At 41.3% G+C, this 16,905-nt stretch overlaps 1 protein-coding gene across 1 annotated transcript in view; it reads left to right on the top strand.

Moving 5' to 3' along the window:
• Positions 1 to 6,810: 6,810 nt before the first annotated feature.
• The window catches only part of RNF182 (ring finger protein 182), a 54,734-nt gene continuing 44,639 nt past the window's right edge, over positions 6,811 to 16,905 (top strand). The window contains exon 1 of the mRNA XM_049716371.1: positions 6,811 to 6,910. The gene's annotated coding sequence lies outside the window, so the exon portion shown is untranslated. The remainder of the gene's footprint in view (positions 6,911 to 16,905) is intronic.

Raw genomic sequence — 16,905 nt, 5'->3', positions numbered from 1 at the left:
AGGCAGATCTGGGCAGGGGACTCGGACAGGAACGCACTTGATGTATTCAGAGAACAGAAAGCAAACCCGTGAGGCTTTAGGCCTCTTAGAGAGTCACACAACTCTGGTCTCTGTTTCTCTCTTTGCAGTTGCTTGTCCTCCTTGTGCCCTGGGATGAGCATGGTGGTCAGCATTGGCCGTGTATCATACGTTCCAGCTCCGTCCACTTCTACCCACTCTTCTTTCAGGAGAGAGAATCTCACTGGCCCAGGTAATCTCCCTCAGCACGGAATCCTTCACGGCAGGCCAGAAACCTAGAAGGCATTCTTGGTGCAATCCTCTCCTTCTTGTGCTGGAGGAAACCCCTTCCTAAGACTTCTCTGTTCTTCCTCTAAATGCCTCCTTAATCTTTTCACTTGTCTCCATCTCCTCTGCCATCACCCACCCAGCCCAACTCAAAATCATCTCCCACCTGATCTACTGCATTGGTACACGCATGAGTCTTCCTGTTTTCATCTTGCTCTCCCCAAATCCGTTCTCCATAAACTACACAGATCTTCAAAACATTGCTAGCTGGGGAGATAGCCTCATTCATGTGGTCATGCCTGTTAGAAGCTTTGGGATGGATTTTTTTCAGACTCTAGTATCTCCTTGCTGGGAAATTTGATGCACTTCCGGGTTCTCAGGGTTTTTTGGTTCTGGGAATGGTTTGGAGGCAGAAACATTGAGAACCACCCTTCTAGCCCAATATTTTAAGACTCACTGTCAGCTCCCTCTTGTTACTGAAGCCTTGATCTTGTCCCCTGTTCTAAGAACAGCATTCTTCCTCTCCCAGAGCTTCCTCACATCTGCCCTCACTTCCTTTGTGGACCATTCACTGGCACTGCCATTATTAGCCATTGACCATGAGGGTGTTGACGAGAGATCTTGTTCTGCCCACTAGCATAGGTTCTTCCCAGGAGCTGCATCGGTACCTGATGTTGCCTGATTTAGCAAATAAAGATAGAGGATGCCCAGTTAATTTGAATTTTAGATAAACACAAAGAATAAATGTTTTGGTATTGGTATGTCCCATATATTTCACGTCCTGTATTTTATCCGGCAACTCTACCCTGCCCTTTGCCTGGAGTCCTCTCCACCCCACTGAGCAGAGTTTTTCTCCCACCTCTACCCCTGCCTAAGCTGCCCTGTCTGGCCACTGTAAACGAGCCTACGTCTGGGTATTTCCTGTCATCTGTGCCTGTCCAGCAAAGCAAGGTATGCTCTCAGAGTGATGGTGAGGCAACAGTGGGAGGCTGCTGGGCATCTTTGCTTCAATGTGCTGTGTGCCTCGTCCACGAAGAGCCTGTCTGGTCACAACACCCATGGCTTTGATGGCGCAGAGCTCTTCATTTATAACCTTCAAAAGACCTGGTCACAAGGAGGGCCCTTCACATCGTTTTACTATTATAACGATGTGTACAGCATGTGGTTTCCCTTTGATACCAATTCTAGTCTCTCACTCCAAAAGTATTTCAGCATTAGAATCACTCAGAACCTTTGATCAATGAGCTTTACTGAACGATCTAATTCAAACTTATGACATTCTTTACTGGGAATAAGGGCAGCCTTCAATATCCTCATTTTATGGATGAGGAAACTAGAAACAAATCATTTCCATTCTGCTAAGAGCTAATTTGCAGCTCTGTCAGGGATCAATAAGTAAATGAACTATGAATTTAAAACATAATGTTGGAACTGGTTTATATTCGGACACATTTTTGCTGCTGGAATGAGGTAAGCTGTGAGTGTGGAGAAGGTCTGATGCCAGGGAGCCCTGAAAAGAGGTGTGAGCCTCTGTCAATGACCCGAGAAAAGGAAGCAACTTTTTTTTTTCTTGGCGGTACGCGGGCCTCTTACTGCTGTGGCCTCTCCCGTTGCGGAGCACAGGCTCCAGACGCGCAGGCTCAGCGGCCATGGCTCACGGGCCCAGCCGCTCTGCGGTACGTGGGATCTTCCCGGACTGGGGCACGAACCCACGTCCCCTGCATCGGCAGGCGGACTCTCTACCACTGCGCCACCAGGGAAGCCTGAAAGCAACATCTTTACACTGCCTCTGAATACAACATTTTTGAACACAGCCCCAAATTAATTTATTTAAAACAAAACTTATTTAAACCAGATTAAAGCACATCAAAAAGTTTAATAGAATCTGGTCGATATCAAATTATACTTTGGGCTGAGGTATCATGTGGGATCTCTCCATAGAGACCTCTTGGCAAGGAACTGTGATGTATCTGCTTGTTTAACTCTCTGTTTCCCTGCCATTTTTCCCACTGGCAAATAATATGTATATATTTTTAATTGGGCTGCACAATAAACACCAGGGGCTAAGAAATGTTCAGTAGGACAGTGCTTCTCAATCCTATCTACTTTTGCCTGTATTCTCCAGGATTCTTACAGGATACACTACTCTAATTAGCAGCAAATTTCTCACACTGATGTTGATAGGTCAGATAGCTCAGTGGTTAAATACATCACCACTTCCAATTATTGACAATAATTTTTGCAATACCTGGATAAAGAGCAAGGTAATTTCAAAATTCATCTTATCTTTGTGGATTGCAGTGAAAAGTTAGTCCTCCTTCAGCCCTATCAACAATAATGGGTCTGTTTGGCCTTGGTAAGAAAGCTAGCTAGAGCCATTTGTGAATCCATAGTCTTTTGTCAACCAACACATTACACAAAGTGCTCATTTCAAGTTAGGTGACATTCTTGTCATTTGGTTGGATCTTTATCTCTCTAAGAGATTCACTCTGATGAAGGAATTGAGAATGTTAATTGGGCATCTCTTGGAGCCTTTGAAACAAATATGATTTAAACTGTCCTGTATGGCCACAGGTTTTTTAGTCCAAGGGACCCAAATACCTTCTTCGAGCGAGGATGTCCATACCACTTACGGGCAGTGTGTAAAGGAGTGTGTTTTTCTCTACTTGCGAGGATACGATTGTCAATATTTGCCTTTTAGAACAGATTTGCCTAGTGTCCCGGTTGACGGGGGTGGTATTGGGAGGAGAGGAATTTGTGACTTCTGAATTTTTAGCTTCTGTAGCCTCTGCAGGATGTTTGGGTTTTTGTTGTTGTTGTTTTTATTTTTCCCCAAGACTTCTAAATGGCTGGAACTGGGCTTTTCCAATAATTTTGAAACTATCCATGAAGAAAATTAATTTAAAAATAGACAACAGAAGTATTTTTTTACATGTGTTTCGAATGTGTCGATATTACCTCATTAAACAATGTCAGAACATGACTAGGAGGCAGGGGTCAAAGGAGATATACTTAATGACGTTGTAACTGGAGAAGACTGAAGTTTGTTTTTTTTTCTCTGTTTATTCCTAAACTCATAGCTTAATGGGATAAAACATATTTGAGCTCAAGCTCTCAAATAATTTAAGGAAATTTCTTAGTGTGTAGTGCTTAAGAGTCTAGGAATTTGGCTACTAAATAACTGTGTGTAATAAAGATTAGCTATTATTATGATTTATAATTGAAAAAGAAATAAGGACTCGGGTAGAGTCAAATTCCAAATTATAGAACAGGAAAATTTTTATATAAATGCTTCAGTCGAGATATCTTGTTTATTTTACATATTAGGGATTTGATGATAATATATAGAATGTATATTATCTTGAGGGTATTTGTTGCATTTCATTAAACCTGGAAATCTTATCTTTTATCAAAATGAAATTATTATGAATGCTGATGTAATGGAAAATTTTCATTTATTTTGCTATTTTAAAATGGATCAAAATATCTCTTTGATTTTGATAATAATTTTATAACCAGTTCAGGGGTGAGGAGAATTAAAATTGGATGGCTCAGCCACAGTGCCAATCAGTTTATTTAAAGGAAGATGAAAAGATTTGTTATGACTAACCAGACAAATAAAGACTAACCAGAATTGAAAGTTAAGAGAATAAGTGACAGATTTGACAAAGTATAATAAAAATAATAGTTAAAATTTATTCATCATTGTATATGATCAGGCATCATAATTAGAATTTTTCATACATTTTTTCATACATTCATTTATCTCATTCTCAGAACAACTCAACGAGGTAAGTACCATTACGATGCCCATTTAGCAGATGTGGAAACTGAGGACCAGATGTATTAAAGTGCTTGCCTGGGTCATGTAGCTAATAAACAGTAGAGCTGGGATTCAGGCCCAGGTAATCTAACTTTGGTGTCTGTGGTAAAATCTTTCTAAACTATAAGCAAATGAGCTACTATTTGTCTATGACATTTTTCTATAAGTTTAACATTTTCAATAGGTTGAAAACATTGAACATAAATTGCTATATTATGGCACATGTATGAATTGGAAAGCATTAATGAGGTAATTATATTTTGTTTTAACCAAAAGTTAACTTTGGGTTTCTTGATGATTTTTAGCATAAACACTAGTAAAATTCATTATTTTACATATTTCAAAAATGGTGAGAGTAAGAAAGGCCAGTCATGCATCCATACAATAATTTTCTCAGCTGTACTACCTTCATTTCCAACTTAACTCATTGGATTAATGGCTGCCACTTAACTTGTTCAAATGATATGTCCTGGCAGGTAAGGTGACAAATTTTAAATGGATGGTTTCCTTACAATCTTGTAATTTTGTCTGAGAGCTAGAATGGGGTAGACCTTAAGATAAAACTAAATCTCCTTGAGAAAAGCGAATGTCTACAAGAATACCTCACAGAATAAGGGAGAACCAGGTCACGAAGGAATTCACTATGTGTGGGCCCAACATGGGCTTTCCCAAGCCTTCAGCATCCGGGGTTAGGGGTGGCCAACTCAAAAGCTATTCCCTGTTCTGTATTTAGTTCTCAAGCAGGCAGCAATGCATAGGTCAACAAACACTTATTAAGGGTCTTTTGATTCTTCATTGAAAAATTACTAATACTTGCTCACTGAAAAAAAAAAATCAGACCAAATCGAATTGCATATAATTCTTCAATTCTTAAACGGTAGTTTCAGAGGTAACCACTATTAACAATTAGGTGTGTATTTCCCCAGACCTTTATCTATATGTCTATGTCTATGTTTCTATCTACCTAGAAATTTCTTGTACAGAAATGGGATCACCCCATTTACATTGTTCTGAAGCCCCTCTTTTTTATTTAATAAGAAATCAGTATCTTTTTATGTATTTTATATATTTTGTTCTTTTTTAATGGCTGCATAGTGTTACACGGTATGAGTGTGCCAAATGTATTTAAGCACATCACTACTGATGGACATACAAGTTGTTTCAAATTCTTGCTATTACATAATTGCTGCAATGCACACCATTGTACATCTATCATTATACACTTGTGTATTTCTGTATGACAGATTTCTGAGAATCAAGATAGCTGGGTGAAAGGGATGTACATTGAACACTTTGACAAATACTATCAAACTGCTTTTCAGCCTGTGGGAAAGACCTCGTCGCTTGACTTCATCTGGAAGTACCAATGTTCCCAGTACAGGAAAATGGCCAACCGTTCTGAGGAACAAGCTGTTTCTATTCTCCACCATAAAATGAATCTTCCATTTTCATTAATTAATATGTGTAGCTTCAATTGGTAATAACATTGTTCTGCTTTATGGCTTCTCAGATAGGTAGCAAGCCCAGAAAACATCAGCAACCCTGGGGTTTTGTTGTAAGTAATTGACATTCCTTTGGTGATTCACAAGTGCCAGAAAATAAAGGCCATGCTCCCTGGGGTCTAAACGAAGACGTTGTACGTTTTGGGTTCAGTAACTGATGTTTGAAGAAAACATAGTATGGGGTGATGACTCACCCCGTGGTAGCTGTCCTCCAGCTCTGTCCTTTGGAGGAAGCATTACTGTGAGTGTGCTAGTACTTTTCCCTCCTTCACCAAGAATTTCCTTAGGAGAGGATGCGTAGCATGTGCCATGGTTGGCCTCACCCTTATCTTCTATGGAGCACGGTGGCCTGCAGTGCGCGGTCCGGGCTTGGCACAGAGAAAGCCAGCGCTCAAGGTAGGCGCTTAGCAGTCACCGCCAGTAGCTGAGCAGTGGAAGCAGCAGAGATTCACAATGCAGCCTCAAAGTTGAGTTTTAGCGTGTAAGGTTACAAGCGTATCCTGTGTTTACGATAAAAACTGAAGCCCCCTTCCCCCTCTTTCCTACTGGGGCCCTCCACCCGATTCGCAGACCCGCTGAGGCGAAGCTTGGTAAGAGAGGGAGGAGGCGGCGGCGGCACGTGCGTCTTGGCAGCTCCGAGGTTGCGGCGGCAGCGGCCGCAGGAGCACCAGGACCAGTTGTTGCACGCTTCATCAGTTTGCACTGCTTTCTTCTCTCTTCAGTGAATTTCCATTTTGAGGGTACAGCTCCAAAGGAGAAAGGTGTGGAGGGGGCTTTGGAATGTCCAGTGTGGGAAGCCAAAGGGGGTGCCCACTACGAGGCAAAGAGGAATTGGCTCTGGCCCCCCTTCCCCTCTTGCTAGGGCGAGACCGACGCTTTGGCAACGGAGCCTGAGAGAGGGGTGTGTTTGTGGTGGTGGCGGCTCCTTAGGGGTCCTTGTCCCCTCGGAGCAGCCAGACTGCTGAGGAGAAGGGCAGGGGTTCCGGCGGCGGCCCGGCGGGTCCCTGACCCCGGGCGCCGGGGGGTCCCCACTGGGCCTGGGGGCCCCGGCGGTTGCCATGGTGACGCAGGGTCGGTGGCTCCGCGCAGTGGAAACAAAGCCGCTCGCCTGCCCGCCAGCTCCTCTCCCGAGCTCCTCCTCCGCCGGCGCCGCCCTCCCCTCCCAGGCGCCGCCGCCGCCGCCGCCGCCGCCGCCGCCGCCGGAGCGGCTCCCGGCCCCGTTGCCGCCGCCGCCGCCGCCGCCGCCGCCGCCGCCGCCGCCGCCGCCAGCGCCACGGCCGCCGCCGCCGCCGCGGGCCAGGTAAGGCGAGCGCGCCCGCCGCGCGGAGGGCTCCGGCCGGGCGCCGGGGGTGGGGGTCCGTCCACCCGCTGCGGGGAGCGGGCGCCGGGGCCCGGCTGCACCGGAGTCCCCGAGGGGCGCGTCCCCACCGGTGACGGTCTCCCCGGCCGCCCCGCAACCTCGGAGGCGCCCGGGGCACGGCGGCGGCGGCGGGCGGCAAACTTCGCGGTCGGCGCAGGGCCCGAGCCTCCTCCCGGCGCGACGGCCCTGCCAGTCCCGGCTCGACGGCGTACGGGGCGTGGAGCTGCCCGGAGACGGCCCGGCGCACGGGTGAGGCTGTGCGGAGAGGCGGGGGTGGTACCTGCCTGCGTTATCCTTTCTCTCTCTCCCTCTCCCTCTCGGCGTGTTATCGAGGCTTATAGAAAGAAAAAAAAAAGATATGAAAATATTTACCTCTGGACTTTCATGTTTCCTAGTTGATTCTCTTTGAGGACGGGATGATGCTAAGGTCTCCAAGGGAACAAACGAGACTTTTTTTTAAAACAGTCTCTGAAAAGTGAGCCCAGGCTTCCATGCCTGGGACGGGAGCATTTTGAGGTGCTTCTGAAGTTCGTTTGGATTTTGAACATAACCGCCTTTATCTTTGGAAGGTGTAACTAAATGGGAAAGGTAGCCCGGTTTTCCCATCCAGCAATACCAGCGTTAATAGGATCAATACTTTGTAGATTAGATACTTGGTACCGATGTCATTGCTGCTGTTTCTGGAAGGTATTGTGTTCGTGCTTTAAGGAACTGGAAAATGCCTTGCGTTTCTATGTGTGAACCAGGTGCAAACCAAAGCACCTCTGAGGGCAGGTATCTGGGCGGTGTTTGCATCTGTTTATGAGTGTGATGCAGAGGGTTTCGATGGCGTTGCTAAGGGCATTCGGGTACTGGATGGGGAATTGCTCAAGTTATGGGTAACCTCCTCTTTTCTCAACGGCCCCAAGCCTCGCCATCATTTCGTGATATTTAGTTTGTTGCAGACACAAAGAATGGATTAAAAATAGGATTGTGAAGACTGTTTTGTAGCTACTTAGATCATCTTAGGTGTACTCATGTGAAAGACGGAAAACACTTTTCATTCTTAGAAATATAGCTGATCAGTTCAGAAGGAAATAATGTATTTGTTAATATTTTTTAAATTGAGGAGAAATGTCACATCGATAACTGGAAGATAATTCAACTTATTAAACTGTGTACCCAACTTAGTAAAATAATTTATAAATTGGAAGAGGTCAGTTAGAGAACATTATATGGAAAGCAAGAAATTATATTTTTGCTAAAAGGTAGTTAACGAGAAGAAATCATTGGCAGTGATCATTTTGAATTGCAGTTAAGTTGATTAGAATTACGGATGTTAAAGCTACTTGAGGTGTTAGACATAAAGTGATATTCCTCTTCCCTCTTTTGGGATTTCAACACCTGTTAGCTAGCTGATTACTAGGTTTCTAAGTCTGTTCATATTTGCTAGTAATTAAAAAAATTTTTTTAATTTATTTATTATTTTTGGCTGCGTTGGGTCTTCGTTGCTGCGAGCGGGCTTTCTCTACTTACAGCAAGCGAGGGCTACTCTTCGTTGTGGTGCAAGGGCTTCTCACTGCAGTGGCTTCTCTTGTTGTGGAGCACGGGCTCTAGGCACGCGGTCTTCAGCAGTGTGGCACGCGAGCTCAGTAGTTGTGGCTCGGGGGCTCTAGAGCGCAGGCTCAGTAGTTGTGGCGCACGGGTTTAGTTGCTCCACGGCATGTGGGATCATCCCGGACCAGGGATCGAACCCGTGTCCCCTGCATTGGCAGGTGGATTCTTAACCACTGCGCCACTAGGGAAGCCCTTTGCTAGTAATTTTAAGTCATGTCACTTCATTAGAAGATTGTATTGGAAACTAAAGAATTGAGTTGCAGCAACAATTTGCAGATTATTTCACAATTGGGTTTGTTGTTCAACTGAATTTTACCTGTAGAGTGATTCACAGATATTCTGCTAAATACTCATTGATGATGGTAATGAAATGGGACATTGATTAAAATGAAGTCTATCTGTTTCCAGAAGATAACCAGGAGAGAAAAATAAGTATTTTCTCATTTAAGCATGAAAGGCAACCAGGATATTGAATCCTGGTCCCGTTATATAGACAGAATATAGTTTCATGTTTTGTAACAAAAATAATCATTTTTGTGTTCTTTCTGAGGCACCAAGAGTACAGCTTTATTCACATCTCTGTTAGCAAATCCAACATTCAAGTGAAAGTATTCTGGACCTGCTTTTCAGCCACATGGGCCCCTCACTATGAGTTCTAGCCTGTGGCCCTTAGTTTGTGTTCTGAAGAAAGGAGATAGCCAATGTTAGTTCAGCACAATAAGGACTCATGTTTTGCCTTTGCTGCTAGCTCACACAAGGCACAGGATTCAAGACAGTTTGGCATCTTTAAAGCTGTATCGCTTTCTGCCAAAAAACTGAAGTCAGTAAACATCAGCAATAAACAGGCATGTATTGCAAGCACCGCTTTGTTCTAGTGGTTTATTTTCACAGGCTCTGAAGCAGGAAATGAAGCTTTTGTCAGTGAAGTGAAAAACAACAATTTGGCATGCTTATATATGTTACTAGCATCATGAGGTAGGTGCATAACCAAATAACAAAAGCAAAAAGTGCTGTGATATCCACAGTACCTTCTTAGGAAATGCCAATGGGAGTGTGGTGTACGTCCATGGTTGAGACTGGCCACCTGGTGGAAGTAGGGAACAGCACACAGCATCCTCAGGTGTAGAATACCAGTTGTCACTCTCACTCATTCACAGTAATAGGAGTCTTCTGCGATTCTAGGCTTCAGAGTCTTAAAATTAGAAAAGTCTTAATTTTGTAAAATTATTTTATAATTTTGGAAAGTCATAGTTTTATAAAGTCTTAATTTAATGATTAAAAAAAAAAAACCCTGGTCCTAATTTTTGGTTTATGTTGTAAAATTTGGTCTGATAATTAAAACCACAGCCATTGTTCTACCTGAAGAAGTATGTAACTTGACTTACCAAGCAGGTCCAAAGAGATAAAAAGAGCCAAGGCATGTTCTTGTTTAAGTAGGATTAACCTTGTACTTGTGCCATTGAAAGTCATTTGTTTGTAACCGTATGAGCCTGCATAGACAGTATTAGGCCACAGAAGCCTTTGTTGGCTGTTTCTGGGTCAGTGTTCTCTAGCAATTTCTAGCACTGTGGTAATGTGATGACTGCTTGGTAATTTAGCATGTTGTACAATGTGTTGTAGCATTTGTAAAAGCACATTTCTGAAAAAGTGATAGTTTTTTTTAAAAATGATTTCTTCATTACCAAAACACTTAGGTTTGGATTTGTGGCTAGGGAGAATATTGTTAGCCCCATGACCTCGAGGAAAAAATGCTATAAATGTAAGGTATTGTCAACTGACCTGCTGTGCGTGGTGGGTATTGATTATAACCGCTGTGCTGAGAAAAGGCATGGGAAACCCATGCTGGTGGTGATATGAAGGGGTGTTTTGTGCCATGAATTATTAGCAGAGATTGACGGAGGCTGAAAAACATTTGTGGGCCCATACTTCATTTTTTTTGTGCCCTCAGTTAAAATGAGGATAAGCTCTCTTAAGCCATTTTATAAACCACTTTACAAAATGGGAAACACATATTTATACAGTCTAGCACAGAATTGGAGTGTTATAAACATAGTTCGAGGTCAGTGATTGATTTCCATATGTGCCAGTTCTTTGTAGCAATTATATAGTTTTGGACATCAGTCAGCAAATGTTTATCAAGTGTTTCCTTCTCTTTATTCCGTATCACTTGATAAAGTCATCTGAGCTCTTATGGTTGAGGACTTACTTGTTTTCCAACTATTATGATTATTCTTTTATTGTATGTGTAACTCATTACATACAATACCCAAATATTCTCCATTGGCCTAGTTTTCAGCCTTCCTTTTCTTATGGGGAAAAGTTACCAGTTAATTCTTAATGCTATTTAAGTAATTTTATATCCCCAGGGCTTTTAGAAAATATGATTTGGTTAATTTCTTATTCAATCAGAAAAATATTAGAAACTTAGTTTATAATGGTGTGTAATTAAAAAAAAACCCACAACACATGTTATAATCCTTAATTTCACATTTCAGACATGTACAGAGGTTGTATGGTGGATAGGAAAATTTGGGATCCTGTTAGGTGAGCCAGTGCTCATTTCCCTAACTGCCTGGATCTAGATCTCTGCTTCTTTACCTCATCATCAGTTGAAATGAAAGCCAAAGAACCTCAAAGTGGAGGCTTCCGTGAGTTAAAAAGTGTTAGAAAGGGAGATTAATACACACTGAGACCCCGCCTGGCTTGGAGTGAAGGGGAGGGGAGGAAGAAGATGGATGGCACTGATCATCTCTTCAGCACCTTATGGTTCAAGTTCCTGAAGCAACTCCCCACGGGCTGTTTACACGGTTTCCAGAGACTCTGCAACAGAGATGCGGTTCTCGTCACTTAGCCCCGCTTTTCCTCCCGACTGAGTAAAAAGTGACTCCCCTGAATTGTGGTGCAAGTGCACTTTGAATATTATGAACCACAAATTAGGGCATAAGAATGAAGATTTTCGACGCAGATATATTATATAATCTAATTGGTCAGGGAGAACAGTTAGATAATCAAGACAGTAATGGAGCTATAAAATAAAACTATGTGTTTGTCCCACATATTTGGTGTGTTCAAACGAGAAATTGTTGCTCTGAGTATCAGTCCATTATGAACTGTCTTCCCTCTATGATAACCAAAGTCGTTCAAGGGAGACATGGCGTTTTACACAATTTTATCACTACGTGTCGTGTCAGGCATAGTTGTATTGAAGAATAGATGCTTACTCAGACTCTTGAATGGTAAACCTCTAATGAAAGGTTTCTGTGTGGTCTTATCTGGCGTTTCGTCTTGTTTCATATAGTTTCCTCTGACCCTGGTTAGTATGATTGCAGTTCCATCTTTTTTCTATCAATCAAACCCTTGCTAGCGCTTCCTAATAGAAGCTGTGTTCTAAACACTTTGCAAATATTAATTTATTTAATCCTCTTAAGAACTCTACGAAGTAGGTACTACTGTGATTCCCCATTTTCAGAAGGAGGAAACTGATGTGATCTTTCTCTGTTGTATTAACCTACAGATACACAAAATGTACCAGATTCCTGGCTTCTTTATGTCAAGGAATGCAGCAAGCTTCGCTTTTTAATTCACTGAAATAAAGGCACTTGGGCTTTTTTCTTATTTTAATGAAAAGAAACAAAACCTAAAGTCATAAAACGAGAATCATTTCTTCATAGTGTATTGTGACATATGCCAGTGTGTTCTATACTTTAAAGAACTAGAATAAGCTAATTTATACAAAAGGTACTTTTGAAGGTAGTTGTTCTTTCACTTCTTATTTGTATTCATATATTGAAAGAATATATATTCCCTATGGTGTTAGCCTTGCTATATACATGTAAATATATCTTTTATATGTGTCTATTTTTTATTGCCTTATGTAGACTATCATCAGTCTAGGCTCACCTTTTAAAAAAATTGAAGTACAGTTGATTTAAAATATTATATTAGTTTCAGGAAGACAGCATAGTGATTCCGTATTTTTGCAGATTATACTCCAATATAAGTTATAATTCCCTGTGCTATAAGCTCACCTGTTCTTTTCTCAGTAGCTCTAACCTGTCCCGAGGACCAGGTGATACTCCCTTCTCACTCATTCTCTTCCAAGAGAACTCTGTGTATACCATTTTTTTTTTAACAATTTAGCATGTTGTTGGAAAATACATGTATCTGTTTTTTGTGCTAGACTGTAAACTTCTTAAGAACAAGAACTTACTCATTTCCAAAGATAAGATAGGTACAAATGTGCTTTTCTTATTTGAATACTTAAAAGATTTTTTTATGTGATATTAAATTATTATTTTTAAATCTAGTTCCAAAGTCAGTATTGAGGGCCTTAAAAATGTCAATTTTAGGGTCTTAGGAAAGTGACTCAAATTTCTTAGAGTAGTATTACTTCAGTTATCCAAGTTTCAAAAGGTATCATTAGGGCACTATAAAATTACTTTGAGCTTTTAGTTATTTGAAGTACAACATTAGAAATCAAATACCACAATTTCATTTTCAAATTATTTGGGTTCCTGAAGGTCTTTTCTTAAAAGGTTATATGTAAAAAGCATAAAAAACACTAGCTAGCTTAATTTTATACCAGCAGTTATGCATAAACTTTTGATTATTCTAGTCAAAGAGAGCAAAAAATGGATCTTTAAAAATCATTTACGTTTGTCTTTATAATGCTTTTAGTATTTTACCTTCTAACCTCTCTCCCCCTTATAAGCTCATGTTCTCGCTGTCTCCATAGAAGAGTGATTAAGTGTTTTAATTTCAGGGGGCTTTTCTTATTTAAGCTATATGAAAAGTAAGATTAAATAAGAGACAGGTGTTCATAAAAGCAAGTAATGAAATATAGTTCTGTAGGTTCTTTTAATAATAAATATTGTAATAGCTATCATTAGTCTATTAAGTATGCTACACAAAATATCTTTTTGAACTTCACAATAACTCTTGTTTCCTCATGTGTAAAATGCTAATAAATAGCTTATCCAAGATCGCACAGAGTTGGTACATTTAAAAACATGATTTGCGTGATAAATCACAATCTGAAGTTGACTATGATTGCTTTGTTAATTACCAGCCAACAAAGAAGGCCTTCCTGCTGCAGTGAAGATGCTTTTTGACTATGTATGTTTTGGAAAGAGTGCAGTTGAGGACTGCCTCGTGGGGCAGATTCAGGATGGTGGGTGTGGTCAATTTCGAGAGGGGAGATGGTTCTCAGGAGGTAACCAAAACCATATGTCCTTGCTTATGTTCATTGATGCTGACTCTAGGTGGGGTTTTGGTGTAGAAGGAGGGGGAGAACGTTTCCCCTGAAACCTATTTTTAGAATTAAAAACAAAATGAAAAGGAATTATCTTCTCTCTCCTGAATTTGTTTTATTTGGTACTGTGCCCTGGATTCAGAATTAACCCCCAAAAGGGCCATATGAGATGTTACAGGATGAAAAGAAATGCAATGAAAAGTAACTCAATAAATGTCACATCCCTCAGGCTGGACTTCTCTGAGGGTCGGAGCAATATGTTCTCTGTCACTGCGGGAGAGTTCCTTGTCTTAGGAATCTGGAGGCCTGGAGTATGGGGATCAGAATGAAGTCAGAAGCCTTGAAAACTGTTCTCATTTGGGTCACTCCCTTTTGTACATCATGGTTTTTTCCTGGAATTCCTACTGCAGACCTTTCTTGGTAGCTACTGGGAAAAAAGAGGAATGAGAGACTTTTAGTTAAAATCTTAACAGCATGTAAAAGCTCACTTTTTTGAACAATTAGTTATTTTTGTCGATGTGAGCCTTTTTTCAGGTTCAAGGGCAATCTGAGAGTCAGTAAAGCACAGTGGTTAAGAGCATGCATTTTGAAGCCAGGCGGCCTGTATTTGAATGCTGGCTGTCCTACCATCTAGCTGCATGACCTTGGGGCAGCTCCTTCATCGTGCTGTGTCATCATTTCTTGACTGTGAAATGGGGAGAATTTTTACTTACTTCATTGGGTTGTGAGGATTAAGCGAATAAATATGTGTAAAGTCTTAATTATTAGCAATTAAGAGTACGTTTTGTCTACAGAAAGAACAACTGATATTTGATGTTTTTACAGGTAAAAATAAAAATCGAGTTTCCTTTAGGCCTCTAAGTTCCAACTTACTTATCTTCTTATTCTGCTTATGGAACTGGTAAATGTGAGCCATCACCTTCACTTTTTCTTTGATGAAACTTTAGTTTAAATCGAACAGATTGAGCGCCTTAAACTGTCAGTTTCATTGATAAACTTAGTTAAATTTCAACCCTTAAACATTTTCAATTGTGTATATAAATTTCATATAGTTGATTTTCTTTTTAAACAAATCAGTTGCTTAGCGGGCAAATGTACGACTCACATGAGTGAAACCTTTCCAAATACTTAGCTCAAGTTCCTTTGACTGTTCCATCACTTACAAAATTAATATTTTATAGATACAGCCAAATCCTAAATAAATCATATGCCTAAATATAGCACACATTTTAAACGACAATCACGGGGCTAATCTGTCAGTTTATGTCAGATTCTTTTAAACATTAAAAACATAATAATTATGCACAAACTGTTCCAATTAATATAAAACATATTTCTAAACTTTTCTAAAAAGTATTAACGTGAGTCTGATTTTCTTCATCATGTCTATACACTCTAAACCTTCTCCAGATTGGAAAGGCACTTACCCATTGGAAAGAAGTTTGTTATCTCGGGTAAGCTGGAGGTACCGTCTTAGGTGAACTTTCATTATCGTACCATTCCACATTGATTTTGAGTTACTGCTTGACTGTTTTTCATTAAAACATGGCTCCTTATTGATCATAGATTTAAGGCTTAGATGCTGCACTTGGGCTACGTACATCCTGGCTAATTCTTCCTGTGACCTTGAATGACAGGCTTCACCCTCTTTTGTAGTCACCATGACAACAGGTGACTCCAAATTGTGCTCTTCAGATAGTACTGGTGTTTTAATCCTTAGACCAGTGCTGTCCAATATGTCATTTTAAGTTTCAGGTAGCCATATTAAAAAAGTAAAAAGTGATTTTAATAAGAGATTTTACTTAACCCAACATGTGCAAAATATCATTGTAATTTCAACATGTAACAATATAAAAATTACTAACAAGATTTTTCACATGCTTTTTAATTGTTTCATGAAGTCTGGCATGTATTTTACACTTACACAATTTCTCAATTTAGATGCGAAATTTCCACCAGTTACAATGAAGTGTAGTCCTGCGCAAATCGTAAAGTTGTCGTTGATGGAAAAATATTGGACATTGCTTCAATTTCTAAATTTAAATTAATTAAAATTAAATAAAATTAAATTATCTTTTCCATAGTTGCACTAGCCGTATTTCACATGCTCAGTAGCCAGATGTGGTTTGTGGCTACCATATTGACGAGTGCAGCCCCAAACTGGATTCAGATTTGCTTCTCACCTAATTTTTCTGTCCCCTCCAGACTAAGCCCCGCTGCTGTTTCAGATATCTTCTTCTACTCAGTTGGGTTCTTCATTTCTCCAGCTCACAGTAATTTTAACGGCATCCAATTGGCTTGAAAGGCATTTTAGTGTCATTTGATTAAAGCCCAATTTCAACTCTTTTCTACCTTTACAACTGGTTTCTCAGACAGTTTTCTCATTTGTTCATTTACAGCAGTAGTAGTTTCAAAGGAGATGCACTGTTTCATCATACGTGGTTTGCCACGTAGAGAGAAATGTTAAGACTTCAATGTAACCCGTGTGTGAGCCCAAGCGGCTGATTCTGGCAACCCTCCTCCTTTTCCCTGTCTGCTCACTATCCTGCCATCCTCAACAACCGTCTGTCGTCTTCTTCTCTCCCCTCAAACATGTGCCCCCTCTTGCCTCCTTGCCCTCTGCCGATGACCTTGCTTCTGGAGAACTTGCACAGGCTTCTACCACTGCGTCTTCAGTCTCACCTGCTTCTGAACGCACACCTACTACCATCTCCCCGAGGGACGCCAAGTGGCTGGGCTCCTTTCTAAACCCTCCCCCTCCACTTGTGCCTTGTGTACCTTCCCCTCTTGCCCGCTCACAGATAATGGTCTTTTTCTCTATCATCAGTTTCCCCCACTATTGGATAATTTCCATCAGTTTATATACTGTAATATTATAAACTTTTTTTTTTTGCGGTACGCGGGCCTCTCACTGTTGTGGCCTCTCCCGTTGCGGAGCACAGGCTCCGGACGCGCAGGCTCAGCGGCCATGGCTCACGGGCCCAGCCGCTCTGCGGCATGTGGGATCCTCCTGGACCGGGGCACGAACCCGTGTCCACTGCATCGGCAGGCAGACTCCCAACCACTGCGCCAGCAGGGAAGCCTTATA

The sequence above is a fragment of the Orcinus orca genome, chromosome 10 (genome assembly GCF_937001465.1).
Source record: "Orcinus orca chromosome 10, mOrcOrc1.1, whole genome shotgun sequence".
Taxonomy (NCBI): domain Eukaryota; kingdom Metazoa; phylum Chordata; class Mammalia; order Artiodactyla; family Delphinidae; genus Orcinus; species Orcinus orca.
Note: the sequence above shows the minus strand (reverse complement) of the source record. Positions and strands in the feature narration are given on the sequence as shown.